The sequence below is a fragment of the Mauremys reevesii genome, linkage group 6 (assembly GCF_016161935.1).
Source record: "Mauremys reevesii isolate NIE-2019 linkage group 6, ASM1616193v1, whole genome shotgun sequence".
NCBI lineage: Eukaryota > Metazoa > Chordata > Testudines > Geoemydidae > Mauremys > Mauremys reevesii.
In genome coordinates this window covers 29,955,959-29,969,263 of record NC_052628.1, presented here as the reverse complement: position 1 = coordinate 29,969,263, position 13,305 = coordinate 29,955,959, and the positions used below count along the sequence as shown (strand labels likewise).

The 13,305-nt window shown below is 39.3% G+C and overlaps 1 long non-coding RNA gene across 3 annotated transcripts; it reads left to right on the top strand.

The window, feature by feature from the left end:
• Nucleotides 1-2,519: 2,519 nt before the first annotated feature.
• LOC120408311 lies at nucleotides 2,520-12,481 on the top strand. 3 transcript variants are annotated; one of them, XR_005600601.1, is made up of 3 exons: nucleotides 2,520-2,685; nucleotides 11,000-11,114; nucleotides 12,254-12,481. It is a non-coding gene; the product is annotated as an uncharacterized LOC120408311 (long non-coding RNA). The 3 variants fall into 3 exon arrangements; XR_005600602.1 differs by lacking the exon at nucleotides 11,000-11,114; XR_005600600.1 differs by lacking the exon at nucleotides 11,000-11,114 and having other exon boundaries at nucleotides 2,520-2,705.
• The last annotated feature ends 824 nt before the right edge of the window (nucleotides 12,482-13,305 follow it).

The window sequence follows — 13,305 nt, the reverse complement described above, 5'->3', positions numbered from 1 at the left end:
TGCAGATCACAAAACACTGGTGAGATGCTCGTAATAAAAACAACATTTTATAAGCAGGCAGCTGCATTTTGTATCAGATACAGTTTCCAAATGGAGAGAGCATTGCAATAGTCTAACCTGGATGTGACAAAAGCACGGATAACAGTTGTAAGATCACAACCCCCCTAGCCAAGCACAAATGGACAAAAAGGTTTTGTGGTCCCTGCAGCAGTATGCTAATCTAAAACAGGAGCTCTAACACAATCCTTAAGATGTGAACTCTGGTGATTAAATGAAGACAAACACCCTCAGTGAAGGAGGCTAACTATATCTATGCCCTATCCTACAGCAGCTTCCCCCAACCTACCATCATCACCTCAATCTTCTCTGGATTTGGGTTTACGCAGTTTGCTCTTATCTGTCCCTTGTCTCAATCAGGCAGCATCATCCAGGCTGGATGACACAGAGACAAAAACCTGGATGGCAGCCTCATAATAAAAATACTGTACTATGTGCCTTCTAACTAACCCTTCTAGTGGCCCCAAAATAAATGTTCAATAAAATGCACTAGGATGAGTCACAGTGGAGCTGTGACTCCCAGCACATGCCCATATGTGCATATGTGGAAGGCAGCAGAAGGGAATAAGTGGAAGAGAAGTGCTAAATTAAGGAAAAAGAGCAGAGAGCAATTGTTCAGAGTAGGTGACGGGGTCTCTGGGGCAGCATTAGAGTGGAAAGAGGTAATGGAACAGCAGGAAAGAGAGACTGTGAGATCTCTAGAGCAGGGGTGCAGGTATAGGGAGTGGCCAAGCAGAGGGAAGGAGTGGGTGGATGGGTGACTGTCTCGAGAAATGTCACCAGATTTTGTTGGCAATATCAGTCATGGTGGTAAATTCAGACAAACGTTATTCACGCCCTCATCAGTCCAGAGTAGTTCATTGCGGAACATAGGAATTGCAATGCTGAATCACGGCCCAGCATTTTATTATCTATACACTTTTAAAAAGAATAGAAGTCAGTTTTCTTTTTCTAAAGTGATTTTTTTTGGTCATCTTGACCACTAACATTCCTATTTGTTCTAGTTGTGAGCAGAAAAAACATGCCAATCTGCTTAAGTTTTCTCCTTTTGGTGGCCATTGTTCAAGTGCAGGTGCCTTGGAGTGAATCATCAATTTGTTTGAGTTATTGGGTATCAGGTCACCTCAAGGATACTGGCAGCTTTCCAGTAGGGCTCTTCAAAAAGTTTCTGTAGACCTAAAAGAGTACAAGGCTGAGCCAAGCAGCAAAAGAACCTGCAATTGAATTCCCTCTGCTCTCACAAGATTCCATCTGTCAGTGTCTGCAACAGTAGATGTCATTTCAATCAATGAGGTTTTTGTGGAGAGTTTCTGAAAATACAGGGCAATTCACTGGATAAGAAGTAAGAAAGGAGAGTTGAACTGAATTATCCAAAGGCATATCAGACACTCAGCAAGTTAAGTAATAATAATCAGAACACAGGCTCAGATGGAGTTACAGAAAATCTCTTCAAAGCCAAAAAAGCCAAAAATCTAAGACAGGACATGTTCTAAGACAAGATATCAAAGACCTTGTCAATACTACAAAATTAGGTCCACTAATTTCCAGATACTGTACTGTACAAAGAAAAATGAAAGTTAGATTTTACTAGCTAGGTGACATTACGATGCATTGATTTGCATGCTAAGTCAAGTCTTTGCCTCATGCTGAGCACTTGTACATTAGAATCAGTTTGCATCCAACAAGATAACAGGAATAGGAATATTAAGAAAAAACTGAACTAGCACAATCATATCAATTCTAATATATTTTTAGTTTGGTCTCATGACCTGAATTTTTATAAAATGCCTTTTAAAGGCAAAAGCATTTGAAAAAATAACACTTTCACTCCTCAAATATTCACTTGTTTAATGCAATCTAATTCTAAATATAGCTAAATATAGGGAATGGTAAAGTATTATAATTATCCGTCAGTGGAAGTGCTCAGATACCAGCATAAAATAGTTAAAAGTCAAAAACAAAATTTTGGGGAAAAATGAAAAGAAAAGAAAAATAGCAGCATTGTTATCTTATTCTGTTGGCTTATTCTGTTTGTTGTATAATTCCAAAAACTTCCTGTTTTTACCTTGTGTTACATTCCAGCTACAGAGAAAAATGTCTCGGTGCTGTGCAACTCGTTCTTTGACCAGAAGATGTCACTTTCTTACCATCATTTTCAAATCTAAGTTGAAAGATGAATTGGTAGTATTTTGGAAAAATAGTGGGGATATGAGCCCAATTTTGTCATCTTTACTCATTGTAGCAACTCTTATTCAATAGAAGTGAGTTCAGGGATTATTCCTATGCATGAGGACTACATGCTGAGTAAGTGCTGCATGCCCTCTGCCCAGTACGGGGCAGAGGGCATTCAGAATATAAATGACAAAGTAATCTTTGACAAATACTTCACCCTGAAGTCAAGCAAGCAGCTGCATTGTGACATCACTGCTTCCAAGCCAAGTTCTGGATCATTCTCTGCTATGCCAACTTCTCAGTTCCCTAACACAGCCTTTCCTCCCCTGCCTAGACTGCTAGTCTCTCTCCCCTACATTGACCTGCTCTGAGCTCCATGTCAGCTTTATCCACTACTGAGCCTCAAATCTACTTGTTAGCCTCTTCCACATTGTTGGTTCCCAACTTGGCTGAATGGTAAGGAACCAGCTTAAGAGGTCAGTGGATCACACTGAGTGTGCAGGGGAGAACATAAGAACAGCTGTACTGAGTCAGACCAAAGGTCCATCTAGCCCAGTATCCTATCTACTGACAGTGGTCAATGCCAGGTGCCCCAGAGGGAGTGAACCTAACAGGTAATGATCAAGTGATCTCTCTCCTGCCATCCATCTCCATCCTCTGACAAACAGAGGCTAGGGACACCATTCCTTACCCATCCTGGCTAATAGCCATTAATGGACTTAACCTCCATGAATTTATCCAGTTCTCTTTTAAACCCTGTTATAGTCCTAGCCTTCACAACCTCCTCAGGCAAGGAGTTCCACAAGTTGACTGTGCGCTGTGTGGAGAAGAACTTCCTTTTATTTGTTTTAAACCTGCTGCCCATTAATTTCATTTGGTGGCCCCTAGTGCTTATATTATGAGAACAAGTAAATAACTTTTCCTTATTCAGTTTCTCCACACCACTCATGATTTTATATACCTCTATCATATCCCCCTTAGTCTCATCTTTTCCAAGATGAAAAGTCCTAGCCTCTTTAATCTCTCCTCATATGGGACCCATTCCAAACACCTAATCATTTTAATTGCCCTTCTCTGAACCTTTTGTAGTGCCAGTATATCTTTTTTGAGATGACGAGACCACATCTGTACTCAGTATTCAAGATGTGGGCGTACCATTGATTTATATAAGGGCAATAATATATTTTCCGTCTTATTCTCTATCCCCTTTTTAAAGATTCCTAACATCCTGTTTGCTTTTTTGACCGCCCCTGCATACTGCGTGGACATCTTCAGAGAACTAGCCACGATTACTCCAAGATCTTTTTCCTGATTTGTTGTAGCTAAATTAGCCCCCATCATATTGTATGTATATGATGGGGGTTATATTTTCCAATGTGCATTACTTTACATTTATCCACATTAAATTTCATTTGCCATTTTGTTGCCCAGTCACTTAGTTTTGTGAGATCTTTTTGAAGTTCTTCACAGTCTGCTTTGGTCTTAACTATCTTGAGCAGTTTAGTATCATCTACAAACTTTGCCACCTCACTTTTTACCCCTTTCTCCAGCTCATTTATGAATAAGTTGAATAGGATTGGTCCTAGGACTGACCCTTGGGGAACACCACTAGTTACCCCTCTCCATTCTGAGAATTTACCATTAATTCCTATCCTTTGTTCCCTGTCTTTTAACCAGTTCTCAATCCATGAAAGGACCTTCCCTTTTATCTCATGACAACTTAATTTACGTAAGAGCCTTTGGTGAGGGACCTGGTCAAAGGCTTTCTGGAAATCTAAGTATATTATGTCCACTGGATCCCCCTTGTCCACATGTTTGTTGACCCCTTCAAAGAACTCTAAGATTAGTAAGACATGATTTCCCTTTACAGAAACAATGTTGACTTTTGCCCAACAATTTATGTTCTTCTATGTGTCTGACAATTTTATTCTTTACTATTGTTTCAACTAATTTGCCTGGTACTGACATTAGACTTACCAGTCTGTAATTGCTGGGATCACCTCTAGAGCCCTTTTTAAATATTGTCATTACATTAGCTATCTTCTAATATTGGAGATATACCAATCTCCTACAACTGGAAGGGACCTTGAAAAATCATTGAGTCCAGCCCCCCATGCCTTCACTAGCAGGATCAAGTACTGATTTTTGCCCCAGATCCCTAAGTGGCCCCCTCAAGGATTAAACTCACAACCCTGGGTTTAGTAGGCCAATGCTCAAACCACTGAGCTATCCCTCCCCCATCACTGCCTCACAGAAGCTGATATAAAGGACAGGTTACAAACCATAGTTAATAGTTCCTCACCTTCACATTTGAGTTCTTTCAGAACTCTTGGGTGAATGCCATTTGGTCCCGGTGACTTGTTAATGTTAAGTTTATCAATTAATTCCAAAACCTCCTCTAGTGACACTTCAATTTGTGACAGTTCCTCAGATTTGTCACCTACAAAAGCCGGCTCAGGTTTAGGAATCTCTCTAACATCCTCAGCCGTGAAGACTGAAGCAAAGAATCCATTTAGTTTCTCTGCAATGACTTTTTTGTCTTTAAGAAGAGAAGGAGCTTCTCATGAGGGGGAGAGAGAGTGGGATTAGTCTTCTCCAAGTAGGCAGAAAACCACCATCATCTCCAGCACAGTGCATTCAAAGGACCCCTTTGTATACTTAGGAAATGTATGAGCCAGATGCCAGGCAATAATGAAAGGAGTACAACAGAACTTCCTTTATCTCTACACTTTATCTCTACCCCAGCAATAAAACTTCTAGGAGGGTGTTTTCAATGTGGTGCAGTTAGGGAACCTTTGAATAGCCTCAGGGGCTCAGAATATTTATGGGTCAGGAGACCATTAGAAGCTAGATATAATTATTATTTAATTATTATGTGCATATTTATTAAGATCCCATGATTGTCATTTCTAGGTACTTTAAAAGGACATTGTCAACTTTCTATCTGAAACTTGTATGTACTACAGTACAAGTAGTTCCTAAAGTAACTATAACCAGTTCCTGGACACTCATTTCCCTCTTGCAAGTACAGGAGACCCAGTGGAAACCCAGGTTCCTACATCAGCCTCCTAAACTCCATCCATTCTGAGGCCTCCTGTTTTCCACAAAAGTCTCTCAACAGGGGCTACATCCTGCAATCCCTCTCTAAGAGGTTGGAGGTGTAGGCAGGTCAGAATCTGCAGAAACCAGGTTGAGGAGGCATGGAACTTGTTTGTATGAGCTGCTTTGCTCTCTTCTGGGCCTCAAAGTGTCCTGATCACAGAGTGACAGAGTAACCACTCTCTGTCCCACTATTACACTGACCTGGCCATCTTCTGAATTAGTGATGCCACCATGGAACCCTCCTCTGAAGATCTCAGGATCTTGTCAGTACAATCTAGCTTTCAGTAAATTTCACATTATTTGTTTAGATTTTAACTACAACCATCTCTCTCATATTCTAGTCTCCACAGATACATTCAAGAAAAATTAAATACAGAAATTAAAATTTTATAGTTAGTGAACTGCCATTACAATATTAAAACAGAAGATTAGAAACAGGTCAATAGTTAACAAAAGTGTCTGCCTCAAAAGATGCTTTCATGAGGAGAGGCCTCACAATAGTTTCCTTAGTAGCTACTGTTACACTGCCCCTTATAGGTAGACAGTGATAATCTCTACTGATCATAATTCTCAACCTATCAAGGCCCAAATATAGGACACAATGTGTGACAAAGGCTAAAAATGAGGGACACAAATTATTACACTTCACATTAGGTCAGCGTTCTCCTTTTCATATAAATGACTACCATCTTACTTTCCTTACTGTAAATAATTTTCAACAGTAAATATGAGGGCACAAGGTATGTGTGGAATGCAGGGACCAGACCAGGTGACAACTCTTGCCAAGTCTGCAGGCATTAGCTAAGTGACTGGTCTCCTGGGACTGGCTACACCCTGAATAAAGTGTGTTTTGGTTTGGTTTTTTTTGGTGTAAGTGAACATTTATCACTAAGTCCAGTTTGTCTGGGTGGCAAGATAGACTGGAGAGTCCAAGGGGACTATCTGTGGCACCATGGAAAGACTATTATAGTGATCCAGGAGTTCACATTTGTTACTGACTTGGTAAAATCGAATTATAGAACACACCACCAATTTGATGTATCTGCCCTGTTTTTGATAATGTGCCCTGAGGCAGGCACTCACAGTCATGAGCCATTCCAGACAGCGGGACACCTTACTTTCATGATTCTTTGTTTCTGATGTAAATACATTTCAACAGTAAATGTGAGGGCAATCTGTGTGTGGAATGCAGGGAGCTTTGTGACTAAAATGAGTGATGTCCCTGTAAATATTTGAGAAGTGTGGTACTAGCAATAGGTTCAGTATTTTCCTGTTGGTCTTCACCAAAGACTCACTAAGGACAAAGATTCAACTCACAGGTTGTGACTTGAAACATCATGTACATCTGGCCAAAAAACATGGAGAGTAGATTTGGGTTTTTTCCACTCAAGACACCAACTTACTACCATGGCAGTTGACAGATCTATCCTCCACAGAGTAACAAGAACATTCTTTCCAACAAGAAAAGCTTGATTCTGTAATTGAAAAGTAGGATCAAACCTCTAAGAATAGTTCCACTGAGCAAAAGTTTGCAGATGCTCCGGGAGAGATGAAAAGTCCTTCTGTCACCTATTGCATAGTCACAGCATAAAATTTCAAAACACTCAGCATCAGAATTGCTTAGATTCAGCATGAATGGCATTATTCTGACATTCTGATACATTTGCAGTTATATACCCTGTGGCTGACAGATGCTGTGATAATGAGAAAAGCCGTTAAACTTCTGCAATAGATTTAATTGTGCACTGGGCAAAATATGTCATTCCTATAAAAACAGCAATATGGAAAATGTACTGTAGCCTTAAACAGTGGACATATAGACACCCTTCCACTGAGTATTTTGTCAATTAAGATAAAAATGACAAAATGACTTCTCATATTGCAATTTATGAACCATGCTCTAATTTACCCAGTCTATAATGTAATAAAGGAAATGACATATTCTTTTTGACCAACCTACATTAAGAGACAAAAAGAGATACTGTAAACATTCACAATTTCTCTGAAATTATGGAAATATTTGCCACTAAAAGCTATTTTTAATTTAGAAGTAAAATGTTGTTTTGAATTTCCAGTTCATTATTGTCGACAGCTGAGTATTCTTTACCAACCCTGAAGATAATTCTGTAGTTTCTGAATATATTGACTGTAGTTCAGCCACAACAGTCCAGAATTAGAAATGATTGAAATAATCAGAGAGATCATAAAATTATAACTGGGGCATTAAATTCTATTTTATGTTAGCAATCTGAGCAGCTTTTATTGTAAAAATGAGAGCCAAGTACTGTGCAATTTACACTAATAGCCACACTGGAGTCTGTAGGCCACTAGACAAGAAGGATTTGATTCCTATAATAGATGATCTTTGATAAATGAGAGTGTCACAATCATAGCAACAGTGGGACTGAGACATATGTAAAGATTGATGAGTCTGTTATAGCCTTGATTAATAGAGCTGGGTCTTTTACCTCAGGCAGTAGAGGCCCATGCTTTAAGATTTAGAGGTCTCAGCTTCCATCCCCGCTGCTGCTGACCTACACTGGGGTCCACATGGAGTTGTTTTTCAAACAGAGGGACTGCAGAGTGGAGAAGGGGGTGAGAGAGAGTGAATGAGGCAGTTATTTCCAGACTCTCCTGCACATGGTGTCATATGACGGGGGAAAGAGGAAGGATGAAGTTAAATAATATAGGAGCTTCTTCATCCCTGAAGACTGTAGTGGTCCTAGAGGAGCTGAGAAGGTGTGTGAGGGGGAATGATCATGTGTGCGACCTTAGGCGAGGAATCTGACCACTTCACTTCTTCATCTCTAAAAATTGAGCAAATTATATTTATTTTTCCCACCCTTTGTCTGTCTTGTCTCTTTAGACTCTGGCTCTTTGTTTGTATAGTAGCTAGCACAATGGTGTCCAGATCTTGGTTCAGGTCTGTAAGTTTTACCATAATACAAATATGTGAACTACCATATCTGTGGAAGCCAGAGACCTCTCTTGAATTAGCTGACAAAATAACACGGTACTTTTATTATTATTGTTTCCACAGATGGGTGTTACAGATAATTAACTGTTTCATGGCTGGACTTCCGATAAAACTGTTTAAAAGAAACTGTTTAATTTAAATTTCAAATGGTAGCCCCTCCGAGTCTGTACCTTCTGTAGAATTTTAGGAATGCCTAATACGTGGAATGTGTCCGCATATCCAATGAGAGAGACGAATCCATTCTGAGGAAAGGCAGAACTATTCATTCATAAATTTCACTAACTGGAAGTATTTGTTAAATTTCAGAGTGCAATGACATTTGTAACCTTATTGAGCACTTTACCATTTACAATAATATACACCAAGATGATGAGCAGGTAGACATATAGATATGTAAAACTAGGCTCACACTAGGAAAAGTTCATAGCTATTCTGGCAAACCCTCCTAGTGCAGACAAAGTTTATTCCAGGAAAAAAGGGCTTTGACCAGTATAGGTTATACCACTTTCCTTAGAAAAATAAGCTATACCAGCAAAGGTGCTTCTATAATGGTATAATGGTGTCTACATTAGGTTGTTTGGTGGTATAGAGATGTTGTAAAAAATCACAACCATAATCCACATTACTGTACTGATAAAAGTTTCCAGCATAAATCTGAACTCAGTACTTTATTATTATAAGCTGTATTTCTTTCTTCTTCCCTGTGACTTTAGTTCTGATTAACACCTATTGTTCAGGAAAGTATAGTCTCTCTTTTTTCCTCTAGTTTCACCTTTTTAAACTACTTTGTCTTGTTCCCCACTGCCACACACAATTCCTTTGCTATTTGAGAGAGAATCTAGTTCTAAGATGGAGTTTCAAAAACAATTGAAGGTACAACATATAAACAGTCTTCCAAGTTGTAATGGGCAGACAGCCCTGGCTAAAGATCAAGTCACTACTCTTTTCCTGGCAAAGAACACTTTCTTCTCCTTAACTTCTCTTCTCTCTTCCTCTTTACTCTCTTGTTTAATGTTTATTCTACTGATCTTCTCTCTCCTCCTTTCTCCTATTTTACTTAACTGTGCAATATCTATTTTGTTTAGAGTTAAATTCCAATTTATGTATTATTTTCTCAAAGCTTTAGCCATGTTCTTATGAAACTTGAGATGAGTGGTCTTCCCTGTAGAGGCCAGGATGAACACTGTTCACTTAGTTGTAATTTTTGCAGTGGGAAACCTGCCAAGAATGTTATACATGGTGTAAAGTAGGGACAGTATTACAATTTGCTTGAGTGAAATTTAAAACCAATCAATTTAACTGGACTTTTCTGTGCTGTTGTATTTGGGGTAGGATTGTAAGAGAGCTAGGGCTTGTCTACACCTGTATAGGAAGGGAAATAAGCTACACTAGTAGTAAAACATTTATACTTATGTAACTGTATTCACACTCAGGTTTATATCAGTAAAAAGTCACATGCCTAACAAACATAACTATATCAGTACATAAACTGTGTGTAGACCAGGCTTAAAGAATTCCAATACAACAGCAATAAGTGCATCAAAGGAAGAGAGGGATTTTTAGCCCACTGGTATCCTTATCCATCACTGTTGATTTTCATGCAGAGTATTAGACTGAGAGGGAAGTCTTGGTCACAGGCTACTAGGGTGGGGTACTGGGATGCAAAGTACCTTCTCTCCCCCTTCCCTAAATAAGCCTTCTCAAGTCATATTTTACCCCAAAAGGGAAATGTAACCCCTCCTCATTGCCGATACCCTCAATCGCTTCCTTAGCACTTACCACACATTCCAAAGTATCAACAGCTGTCCCCTATCCAGAACCACACACATCCAGCTTTCTCCTGCTATCTCTTGTAATGCAAATATGCATTGACAATACAAAATTCCACAGCGCATAAACAAAATTGGGAGAGAGCAAAAAAGTGAATGTCAAGATCAGTAACCTAAGAACAATGTATTGATTGTTCATAAATTTCCACATTTAGAAATCAGGGCAAATGAAAACAAATAGTCAACACTACCATCAGTGCCCACTAGTGCTTGCAGTTGGGTAAAAGGTGATCAGACCAGTGGGGTGATTTTCCCTTTAACTTTAATTTAAATGTCTTGAGCTTGGATACCAGTTGAATACAAGGAGTGTGGTCCTGCTCCGCTCTTGTCAGACTCTGCTCTGCTGTTCTTCTCTATGGCTGTCCACATAGGGAGTCCCAGACTTGTGCCAGTACTGATGATATGTCTCATTAAAAATCACTGTGTTGGCCAATAAGACTGAACAACACATTTAATTTCTATAACAAATTATGTACAGTTCTGGAGTCTTAATGTTTCATGTGTTATGTAGGAAGGGAATGTAATTTTTATGTTCTAGAACTCTATGCTCCACACACAAACATGCATCATTTTGGCTTTCCTTGCCTACAGTATAATCCATGCACTTCTCAGAACTTCATTTAGTCACTATTACCTTCTACTTTCTGTTCCCAGCTCTGCAACTCATTCACTATGCGATACTGAGCAAGTGGGTTAGCCTCTCCATGCCTTAATTCCCCATCTGTAAAATGAGAATAATAATATTTTTTTTACTGTAGCTCGCATGGGTGTTATTAGATTTGATTCATGTGGTAAAGTGCTTTAAGATCTTCAGATGAACGGTGGATATTATTATTAATCTTTGTACTGCATTTACACTTAGAGGCTTCGAATGAGATCAGGTTCCATTGTGTTAGGCACTGTACATACATGCACACTGGAAGAGAAAATCCCAGCTCCAGAGAGGCTATACACTAAATAGACAAGACAGACAAAAGGTGAGAGAAAGGAAGTATTATTATCCTAAATTTGCAGATGAAGAACTGAGTCACCGTTATTCAGTATGACTCCAATTTTTTGGATGGTTGGAAAATTAGTAAAGGCTTCCAAAGAGAAGCCCATTTTGTTAATTAATCCAGAAATAATACTTTGAAGAATTTTTTATGACATTAATACCAGAGGGCCCTATTCCAGTCTCAAGTAAGTACATTCAACTATCTATGACTCCAGCAGAAGTTGGGAGTGTTTATTTGAGGACAGAATTTAGCTCCCACAACTCAACAGGATTTCAGATTAGGACCATTTCTCTCAGTCTGGCTCCTGAATATAACTGAATCCTACTGTATTTTTATTGTGTGCCAGAGTTTGGATTGTATTTTTTACCACTGATTAGTCCAGTCAGAGGTTAATGAAGTATAGGGTGTTTGCACAGTGACCTTGCAAAGCAATTTTGTCCTATAGCACCACACACACAACAGTCCTTTGTAGTTCGGAGTGAGTCATTAATTTTAGCTGACAGACCTGAAGGCAGCATAGGAATTAATGTGCAGCCTGCAAGCCACCTCTCTCAGCTGACTTAACCAATGAAATCACTCTAATTTCTACTGTCTTATCCCGTTTGCCCTGCAGTTCTGAACAACTCAGACAAGTCCCCAGAGATATCTTTGGAAAATGACCTGAATCTTGGAGTAGCATTTTTGTTAAGGGCTCCCCAGCTGTCCAGCCTGATAAGTATAAGCAGCAGCTGATTAATATTTTACATACTGTATCAGCAATTACAGGGGGAAATATCAAACTGGTCATAATTTATTGAAGGGAAGATGGAGTTACTTGTGTGCTTGGATCCCTTTTATTAACTTTGTGCCATTGTTTCTTCATGAGGAACCAGAAATTGGACAATGATTAAAGGACTTTCACCACATGACCACACTATATACCACTCTCATTTATTATAATTAGCCCTGATGACTTGTGTCCTGTTTCTCAGTGTCTACACCAGGTATCATATTTGTTCAAAGACTTTAATAAAATGATGACATTAGTATGCATGAGAGACACGTCTGATAGCACTCGCAGCTGCTAAGAGTAGCATACACTGATTAGGTTGCATGATTGATAGCTTTCTCCGTCCAAACAGGAATGAATCCAGGAGAGGATGAGTGGAGCTGGTTTCCCTCTGACAAGAAGATAAGCTCTTGCACACACACTGATAGGTGAAATGTCAGAAAAAAGGATATTTTGCTGTTTGCAGAGTCCAAATAGAAAAGTCAGTTTGGAAATATTATTGCTCCCACTATGCTAAGCAATAAGTTCCAGAACAGGAATGCTTTGTGCTTTAACCATTAAACCATACCATACTCCTGTACTCATGTTTATAAAAATGTCTCTGTTTTTGCTATGTCATTGTCTCTCCCATATCTTCAAAATGAAGGCTACACTAGAAAGTTTTGCTATTTATACACTGGTATAGTTAAAGCAACATACCTCCTTTCCATGGATACAGTTATACCAGTATAACAGTGAACAGTTTATTCCAGTTCAAGAAGCAGAATGAGCTATACTGATATAAATTGCCTTTTTACCCGTATAACTGCGTCCACACTACAGCTTTTTCTGGTCTATTTTAGTTTAAAAAAAAATCCCAGATGAAAATAGTGTTATCAATAAAACAAGTGTCGACCACTTACCTATGGTCCACTTGGATTGGTTTAAAATCACTGCAACTGCTCTTCTTGATCCATTTATAAAAGTTCCTAACCTTCATAACATAGTTAAATGTTGACATTAAAACACACAGCCTGAACTGGAGAATCCTGACTTCTGTCTCAGTAGGTGAAAGTGAGGCCTTTTACCATGTGCGAACATGGTCTTATAGGAAGTGGGAAATAGGTGACAGGCTGTTTGTGGCTCACTCTGAGCTGGCGAGTGAAGGGGTTAAATGGGAAAGGGAACAAAACCTGCTCTGCTCCACAGAAACTGCCAGAGCTACACAGAGACTCAGTTCTTACACCTTCAAGTGGGTATTCATGTTGGTACCTAGATCCCCACTCAGCACCCCTAGGCAGGGGTGCTGGAACAATGTTTATAGTGGGGGTCCTGAGAACCATTGAACCAAACTGCAAACCCTGTATGTAATGGAAGTCATCAAGTCATGGGGTGCTGCAGCACTCCCACACCCCTAGTTCCAGC